An 8,978-nucleotide genomic window follows, 5' to 3' on the forward strand; every position below is an offset into this window, starting at 1 on the left:
ACGGATAAGAATGGCGTATTTTTGAATGTGCTTGATGCAAATCTAGCTGTGAAGTGTACAACTGGGGCACAACTGCTGCCACTGAAGGGGTGGGTGTGTGTGGGCCCAATTTTTGGAAAAAAGGGAGACTCCGCTTGGAGTAACCCTTGCTTGCTGTGTTTTTAAAAGAAGCCAAGATGAACAGAGCTGGGATCAGGAAAGACTTTGCTACCTACCCCGGTGTCATCCTGGGGACGGATAAGAATGGCGTATTTTTGAATGTGCTTGATGCAAATCAAAACATCCTGTTTGCAACTAGGGCCCAAGTGCTGCCACTGATGGGGTGGGTGTCTGTGTGGCCCAATTTTTGGAAAAAAAGGGAGACTCCGCTTGGAGTAACCCTTGCTTACATTGTTTTTAAAAGAAGCCAAGATGAACAAGTCATGGATCAGCAAAGACTTTATCTACGTACCCCGGTGTCATCCTGGGGACGGATAAGAATGGCGTATTTTTGAATGTGCTTGATGCAAATCAAAACATCCTGTTTGCAACTAGGGCCCAAGTGCTGCCACTGATGGGGTGGGTGTCTGTGTGGCCCAATTTTTGGAAAAAAGGGAGACTCCGCTTGGAGTAACCCTTGCTTGCTGTGTTTTTAAAAGAAGCCAAGATGAACAGAGCTGGGATCAGGAAAGACTTTGCTACCTACCCCGGTGTCATCCTGGGGACGGATAAGAATGGCGTATTTTTGAATGTGCTTGATGCAAATCAAAACATCCTGTTTGCAACTAGGGCCCAAGTGCTGCCACTGATGGGGTGGGTGTCTGTGTGGCCCAATTTTTGGAAAAAAGGGAGACTCCGCTTGGAGTAACCCTTGCTTGCTGTGTTTTTAAAAGAAGCCAAGATGAACAGAGCTGGGATCAGGAAAGACTTTGCTACCTACCCCGGTGTCATCCTGGGGACGGATAAGAATGGCGTATTTTTGAATGTGCTTGATGCAAATCTAGCTGTGAAGTGTACAACTGGGGCACAACTGCTGCCACTGAAGGGGTGGGTGTGTGTGGGCCCAATTTTTGGAAAAAAGGGAGACTCCGCTTGGAGTAACCCTTGCTTGCTGTGTTTTTAAAAGAAGCCAAGATGAACAGAGCTGGGATCAGGAAAGACTTTGCTACCTACCCCGGTGTCATCCTGGGGACGGATAAGAATGGCGTATTTTTGAATGTGCTTGATGCAAATCAAAACATCCTGTTTGCAACTAGGGCCCAAGTGCTGCCACTGATGGGGTGGGTGTCTGTGTGGCCCAATTTTTGGAAAAAAAGGGAGACTCCGCTTGGAGTAACCCTTGCTTACATTGTTTTTAAAAGAAGCCAAGATGAACAAGTCATGGATCAGCAAAGACTTTATCTACGTACCCCGGTGTCATCCTGGGGACGGATAAGAATGGCGTATTTTTGAATGTGCTTGATGCAAATCAAAACATCCTGTTTGCAACTAGGGCCCAAGTGCTGCCACTGATGGGGTGGGTGTCTGTGTGGCCCAATTTTTGGAAAAAAGGGAGACTCCGCTTGGAGTAACCCTTGCTTGCTGTGTTTTTAAAAGAAGCCAAGATGAACAGAGCTGGGATCAGGAAAGACTTTGCTACCTACCCCGGTGTCATCCTGGGGACGGATAAGAATGGCGTATTTTTGAATGTGCTTGATGCAAATGTAGCTGTGAAGTGTACAACTGGGGCACAAGTGCTGCCACTGAAGGGGTGGGTGTGTGTGTGGCCCAATTTTTGGAAAAAAGGGAGACTCCGCTTGGAGTCACCTTGCGGTGTTTTACATGATTTTAGAAGGGCGTGCCATGCCTATATCTGTGTGTCCTCCTCTTTTTCCTTGTCCAGCTGTTTTGTTTTCGCATGAGTATATGTCCTTGTCACTTTCCAATGTGTTTGAGTTGTTTGTCACCTTTAGGACACCTTTGAGGGTGTTTTCTAGGTGTTTTTCTGTGTTTGTGATTGCCTGCCATTGTTTCCTATGCAGTTCGAGTTCGGTTCGTCGAACGTTCGACGAACCGAACTCGAACGGGAGGTCCGTTCGGCGAACCAACCTCGAGCCGAACCGCGACCGGTTCGCTCATCTCTATTCTTGACCAATACACATCCTATCACTCCTGTCATCTATGTTTTACCAAAAATACATAAATCTTTATCTTCTCCCCCTGGTCGCCCTATTGTAGCGTCTACTAACTCGATCCTATCCCCCCTGTCTATTTTCCTGGAAAAAATTCTGACACCACTAACGAGAAAGTTACGTTCTTTTGTACTTGACACAAGTCATTTCCTCAGAATTATTCATAATTTGAAATCAATTCCTCCCCACAGTGAACTAGTGACTCTTGATGTGCAAAGTCTCTACACATCAATAGAACATTCTAAAGGTATAGAGGCAGTAAAAACTCTACTTGTGGATTCTGATTTATCTAGTAACTCAGTTTCACTGTGTTTGGATATTCTGCAATTAGTTCTTCATGAAAATTTCTTTTTGTTTGGTGATCAATATTACCTCCAAATACGGGGCACAGCCATGGGCTCTAACATGGCACCAGCTTATGCCAACTGTTACATGGATCGTTTCGAACATGACCACGTTTACTCTAACATTCTTTTCAATCAATTCGCCACCAATTGGCTAAGGTATATAGACGATATTTTTTTCATCTGGCACGGCTCTCCTGAATGCCTTGATTTGTTCGTTACTCAACTTAATTCAGTTAGGGCTGAACTTCAATTCACGGTTCAATCCAGTACCCAGCAAATTTCATTTCTGGATACTCAAATAATAAAGGATGACACAGGACTTCTCATTACAGATTTATATACCAAACCTACTGATACCAACTCATTACTTCTATATTCCAGTTGCCACCCACGAGCCACTAAGGATAGTTTACCTCGCTCTCAGTTCCAAAGAGTGGCTAGGATAGTCTCAGATACTGCCACACTATCCACTAGACTCGATGATATGTCAAAAAAATTTCAAGATCGGGATTACCCTCTCTCTTTGTTAAGACAAGAGAGACAGAGAACCACACCTGCACGTAACTACAATAATACCAATACTGAACGCATACCATTCGTGCATACATACCATCCTATCATGCCTAAAATCTACGCCTGTATTCGTAGACATTGGTCATTACTTTCTACTGCTTATCCCCAGATTGAAGCTTTCAAAGCGCCAGCTCTTATTTGCACTAAGAGATCACGCAATATTAGGGATAATCTCGTTCGAGCCGATATTGGCAGTTTAACCAGACAGCCTATTCAACAATTCTTGAATACACAAAAAACAGGGACTTTTCCCTGCCTTGGCTGTGCAGCATGTTCTAACGTCATCAAGTCCCCGGTGGTCTTACATCCTCAGTCTGGCAAGAGTTTCCCTATAAAAGGTTTCTTCACGTGCGATTCCAATTTTGTAGTTTATTTGATCAAATGCCCCTGTGGTCTTCTCTATGTTGGTGAGACCTCCCAACATGTGAGAGACAGGATAGCCTCACACAAATCCACCATCAGGTGTAAGAAAACCTGGCTTCCCATCCCACACCATTTTTGTTCAGCTCCCCATACAGTTTCTCAACTTCGATTCCAAGTGATCGAACAGGTTCCTAGACCACGTAGAGGTGGTAATCATATTAGGATTCTCAAAGACCGTGAGTCCTTTTGGATCTTCACCTTACAAACACTACACCCTAAAGGCATGAACCGTGAACTTGATTTAACATTTTGAACTCATGGTAGCATTTTCTTGTTGTCTCTGATTATATTATGACCTTGTTTTCTTTTCCCCAGAACCGCTGACTTGGTATCCCTTGGTAAGTACACCGGCTATCCTCACCCCCTTCTTTTCTACTCTCTACCTCTTTCTACCTCCTTCCCCCCCCCCCACTCCCCTTTCCCACCACCGACTTCAGTACTCATGCTATTTCTACCTACTCTTCTCTATCATCCCTCTTTACTATATATAATAAAAAAAAAATTTCAGGCCACTGTTTACATATTTTCTTTTCTTTTTGCCAATATAGCTTTATTCATAGACATATCTCCCTCTTTTTCCCACTAGTCCTAACCCTTCATTGACATTATTTTTATTTCATCTTTATTATCTGCCTTTATTTTCATTTATTTTATTTATTTTAATCCCTATTGTATTCTTCTTCCTTATTTTCAATTTTATTTTTACTATTTATTTATTTAATTTTTTATTTAATTTTTTCAATCTTTCTTTATTATTATTCTTTTTCCATTTTTTTCTATTTTTTTATTTTTTTCTGTTTTTCTTTATTTTCTCCCCCTTCTATTTTTTCTATTTTTTCTATTTTTTTCATTTTTTATTTTATTTTTCATTTTTATTTTTATATTTATTTTTATTATCATTATTCCTATTATTATTATTATTACTATTTTTATTTTTTATTTTATTTTTATTTACATTTTCATTATTTTATTATTTTTATTATTCACTTCTATCTCAATTCACTTACTTTCAGTTCTTTTTATTTATTTTCTACCTCTTAATTCTTTTCTATTACTGGTCGTTGCCTTCCACTACTTCTTTCATTCATAACTATCTTATCATTTTCATATTCATCCCATCTTCATTATATACACTACCCTACTTCATTCATAGCCCCTTCACCCATATGTAGTTTCCTGTACTTTAGGGTGTACAGCTCATATACATCAACTCTACGCTCTTATTTTACTTCCTCTTTACACATATACAACTCTCTTTCCGTTTCCAAGTCCTCCTCTCCCTTTACTACGCATGCTCTAGACACACTACGCCCATTACGTAACATTACATCTTTTTACTACCCATGCTTTCTGGCTTCACCCAGCCTGTCTACACGTCAGCGCTTTGCACTGTTACACTAGCCGAGCGGTTTTCTCTCACTGCGCATGCGTGATACACGCTACGCAATTTACGTAGAGTTACGCAACTTTTCGGCCCGGTCTACGCATTCTTACTACGCTTGCGCTGACTCTGCATATGTATCTCCCATACACTGCTATAATGTTTAATTCTGCTCTACTGCGCATGAGCCATCTACTTTGAGCTCTCACTGCCACGTCCTCATCTATGACGTGGGATCACATGTCCGATACCAAGCCCCCATATTTCTGATCCCTGATTGGCTGATCTTCTTATCTATCATAGATATATACTCCCCCTCCTCTACTATGCCTTAGGACACGAGATTCAAATAGCAATAGCGCTGCTGCGCCTGCATAACATATATATCCCCAAGGTAACTTCTTTTCCATTATCTCTATGGTTACATTTACTGCATTCTTTGTACTATATCCGTTGTTTACTATGTTCTGTTCTCACCAGGCACTTTTTCCATATACTTCCATGCCTCAGTGCACATCATCCCTCACCCTTCAGTCACCTACTATACAGGTACCGTATCCTAGCCGGTGTACTATACAATTGTATACATTTCTGTCTATTTTGTCCAGAGTAGTTCCATACCAGCATTTAATAATCCCCCCTTTTACCAACAGGAATTTTGTCTGTTTTATTAATACTGAGGTTGCCATATTGATATTTACATTGTTTTCATGCAAAAAATCTTTTTGCATATACTATATTTAAAATGCCACTTAGCTACTATAGCCTATACTTAAATTAAACATGACAGTACTTTATGACCAGTTGTCTTGATCTGTACATAGTTTGTATATATCCTGTATATATTTCTTTAATATGTATATAGTAGTTATTGTATATAACTTTGCTGTATTTTTGACCATATGCTTTGTATCTCTTCACCTAGCGACTTGACTAAGACCCAGGTGGGTCGAAACGTCGTCGGATGTTGCTTGATCACCTGTTTAAAATAAATGATTTTTCACCTTCTTGCAAATTTACATATTGAGTGCAGTGAATCTATTATTATATGACTTTAGGGCATCGCCCTTTTTTCACGTGCACCGCCATCCTCTTTGAATTGAGTGCAGACCATTGTTATATCATCATATGTGGAAAAAAGTAACACATTCAATGTAAACTTCCTTTTAAGCAAAATCCCTTTGTAGGAATAAAACTGGTAAAATATGTAATAAAAATTGTAAATGTTTCATTAACCAAAAATACTTTACTTCAGCAATAAAAAGGCCCCATCAGTCACAATTCTGCTCTGCTAGCCAATACACAGTAACTTTCCATCAGGTTTCATAGAGTAGTGGTCATCACGTCTGCTTAACACGCAGAAGGTTCTGCGTTCAATCCCCAGTAAAACCAATCTGTTCTTGGTGTTGAAATAATACTCAATTAAACTACAATATATGAAGTTCTTGGCTTTGTTGCCGAATGATGGTATGTTTTGGCTTCCATCCCCAACAGAGCTACGAATTTGTTTTTTTTTTCCCTGGCGGTCAAAACTCGTCTCTAATTGCCATTACTTTGCAGGCTTTCAAAGGTTTCATAGTGTAGTGGAAATCACGTCTGCTTTACACGCAGAAGGACCTGGGTTCAATCCCCAGGGAAACCCATGTGTTCTTGGTCTTGAAATAATCCCCTATCAACCTGCAGTATATAAAGTTCTTGGCTTTGTTGCTGAATAACGGGATGTTTTGGCTTCCATCCCCAACAGAGCTACGAATTTGTTTTTTTTTCCCTGGCGGTCAAAACTCGTCTCTAATTGCCATTACTTTGCAGGCTTTCAAAGGCTTCATAGTGTAGTGGAAATCACATCTGCTTTACACACAGAAGGTCCTGGGTTCAATCCCCAGTGAAACCCATGTGTTCTTGGTGTTGAAATAATCCCCTATCAACCTGCAGTATATAAAGTTCTTGGCTTTTTTGCCGAATAACGGGATGTTTTAGCTTCCATCACCAACAGAGCTACGAATTTGTTTTTTTTCCCCTGGCGGTCAAAACTCGACTCTAATTGCCATTACTTTGCAGGATTTCAAAGGTTTCATAGGTCATCACGTCTGCTTCACACGCAGAAGATCCTGGGTTCAATCCCCAGTGAAACCAATCTGTTTTTGGTGTTGAAGTAATTTCCTATCGACTTGTAATATGTGAAATTCTTGGTTTCGTTGCCAAATGACAATACATTTTGGCTTCCATCACAAAGAGAACTACGATTTTGGGTTTCTTTTTTATTGACCATTTTAGCAGAAAACATAATCCCATATTATAAAAATCCTATTTGTTTCAAAATATATAGTTCCCATAAATACAAAAGCAAAAGACCAAACTATGGAGAAAAAAGTAACACATTCAATATAAACTTCAGTTTAAGCAAAATCCTTTTGTAGGAATAAAACTGGTAAAATATGTAATAATAATTGTAAATGTTTTATTAACCAAAAATACTTTCCTTCAGCAATAAAAAGGCCCCGTCAGTCACAATTCTGCTCTGCTAGCGAATACACAGTAACTTTTCGTCAGGTTTCATAGTGTAGTGGTCATCACGTCTGCTTAACACGCAGAAAGTCCTGGGTTCAATCCCCAGTGAAACCAATCTGTTCTTAGTGTTGAAATAATACGCTATCCAACTACAATATATGAAGTTCTCGGTGTTGTTGCCGAATGACGGTATGTTTTGGCTTCCATCACAAACAGAACTACAAATTTTATTTTTTTTTTCCCCTGGCGGTCAAAACTCGTCTCTAAATGCCATTACTTTGCAAGATTTCACAGGTTTCATAGTGGAGTGGTCATCACGTCTACTTCACACGCAGAAGGTCCTGGGTTCAATACCCAGTAAAAACAAGCCGTTTTCGCTGTTGAAGTAATTTGCTATCAACCTGTAATATATGAAATTCTTGGTTTTGTTGCCAACTGATAATATATTTTGGCTTCCCTCACCAAGAGAACTACGATTTTGGGTTTCTTTTTTATTGACCATTTTAGCAGAAAACATAATCCCATATTATAAAAATCCTGTTTGTTTCCAAATATATAGTTCCTTTAAATACAAAAGCAAACAACTAAACTATGTGGAAAAAAGTAACACATTCAATGTAAACTTCCTTTTAAGCAAAATCCCTTTGTAGGAATAAAACTGGTAAAATATGTAATAAAAATTGTAAATGTTTCATTAACCAAAAATACTTTCCTTCAGCAATAAAAAGGCCCCGTCAGTCACAATTCTGCTCTGCTAGCCAATACACAGTAACTTTCCATCAGGTTTCATAGAGTAGTGGTCATCATGTCTGCTTAACATGCAGAAGGTCCTGCGTTCAATCCCCAGTAAAACCAATCTGTTCTTGGTGTTGAAATAATACTCAATTAAACTACAATATACGAAGTTCTTGGCTTTGTTGCCGAATGATGGGATGTTTTGGCTTCCATCCCCAACAGAGCTACGAATTTGTTTTTTTTTTCCCTGGCGGTCAAAACTCGTCTCTAATTGCCATTACTTTGCAGGCTTTCAAAGGTTTCATAGTGTAGTGGAAATCATGTCTGCTTTACATGCAGAAGGACCTGGGTTCAATCCCCAGTGAAACCCATGTGTTCTTGGTGTTGAAATAATCCCCTATCAACCTGCAGTATATAAAGTTCTTGGCTTTGTTGCCGAATAACGGGATGTTTTAGCTTCCATCACCAACAGAGCTACGAATTTGATTTTTTCCCCTGGCGGTCAAAACTCGACTCTAATTGCCATTACTTTGCAGGATTTCAAAGGTTTCATAGTGTAGTGGTCATCACGTCTGCTTCACACGCAGAAGATCCTGGGTTCAATCCCCAGTGAAACCAATCTGTTTTTGGTGTTGAAGTAATTTCCTATCGACTTGTAATATGTGAAATTCTTGGTTTTGTTGCCAAATGACAATACATTTTGGCTTCCATCACAAGGAGAACTACGATTTTGGGTTTCTTTTTTATTGACCATTTTAGCAGAAAACATAATCCCATATTATAAAAATCCTATTTGTTTCAAAATATATAGTTCCCATAAATACAAAAGCAAAAGACCAAACTATGGAGAAAAAAGTAACA

General features: G+C 39.6%; 1 non-coding gene across 1 annotated transcript; it reads left to right on the top strand.

Annotated features, from left to right (window-relative positions):
• The first annotated feature begins 8,414 nt into the window (after positions 1–8,414).
• On the top strand, positions 8,415–8,487 carry TRNAV-UAC (transfer RNA valine (anticodon UAC)). Its single transcript has one exon. It is a non-coding gene; the product is annotated as a tRNA-Val (tRNA).
• The last annotated feature ends 491 nt before the right edge of the window (positions 8,488–8,978 follow it).

Source organism: Anomaloglossus baeobatrachus, chromosome 2 (assembly GCF_048569485.1).
Source record: "Anomaloglossus baeobatrachus isolate aAnoBae1 chromosome 2, aAnoBae1.hap1, whole genome shotgun sequence".
NCBI classification, from domain to species: domain Eukaryota; kingdom Metazoa; phylum Chordata; class Amphibia; order Anura; family Aromobatidae; genus Anomaloglossus; species Anomaloglossus baeobatrachus.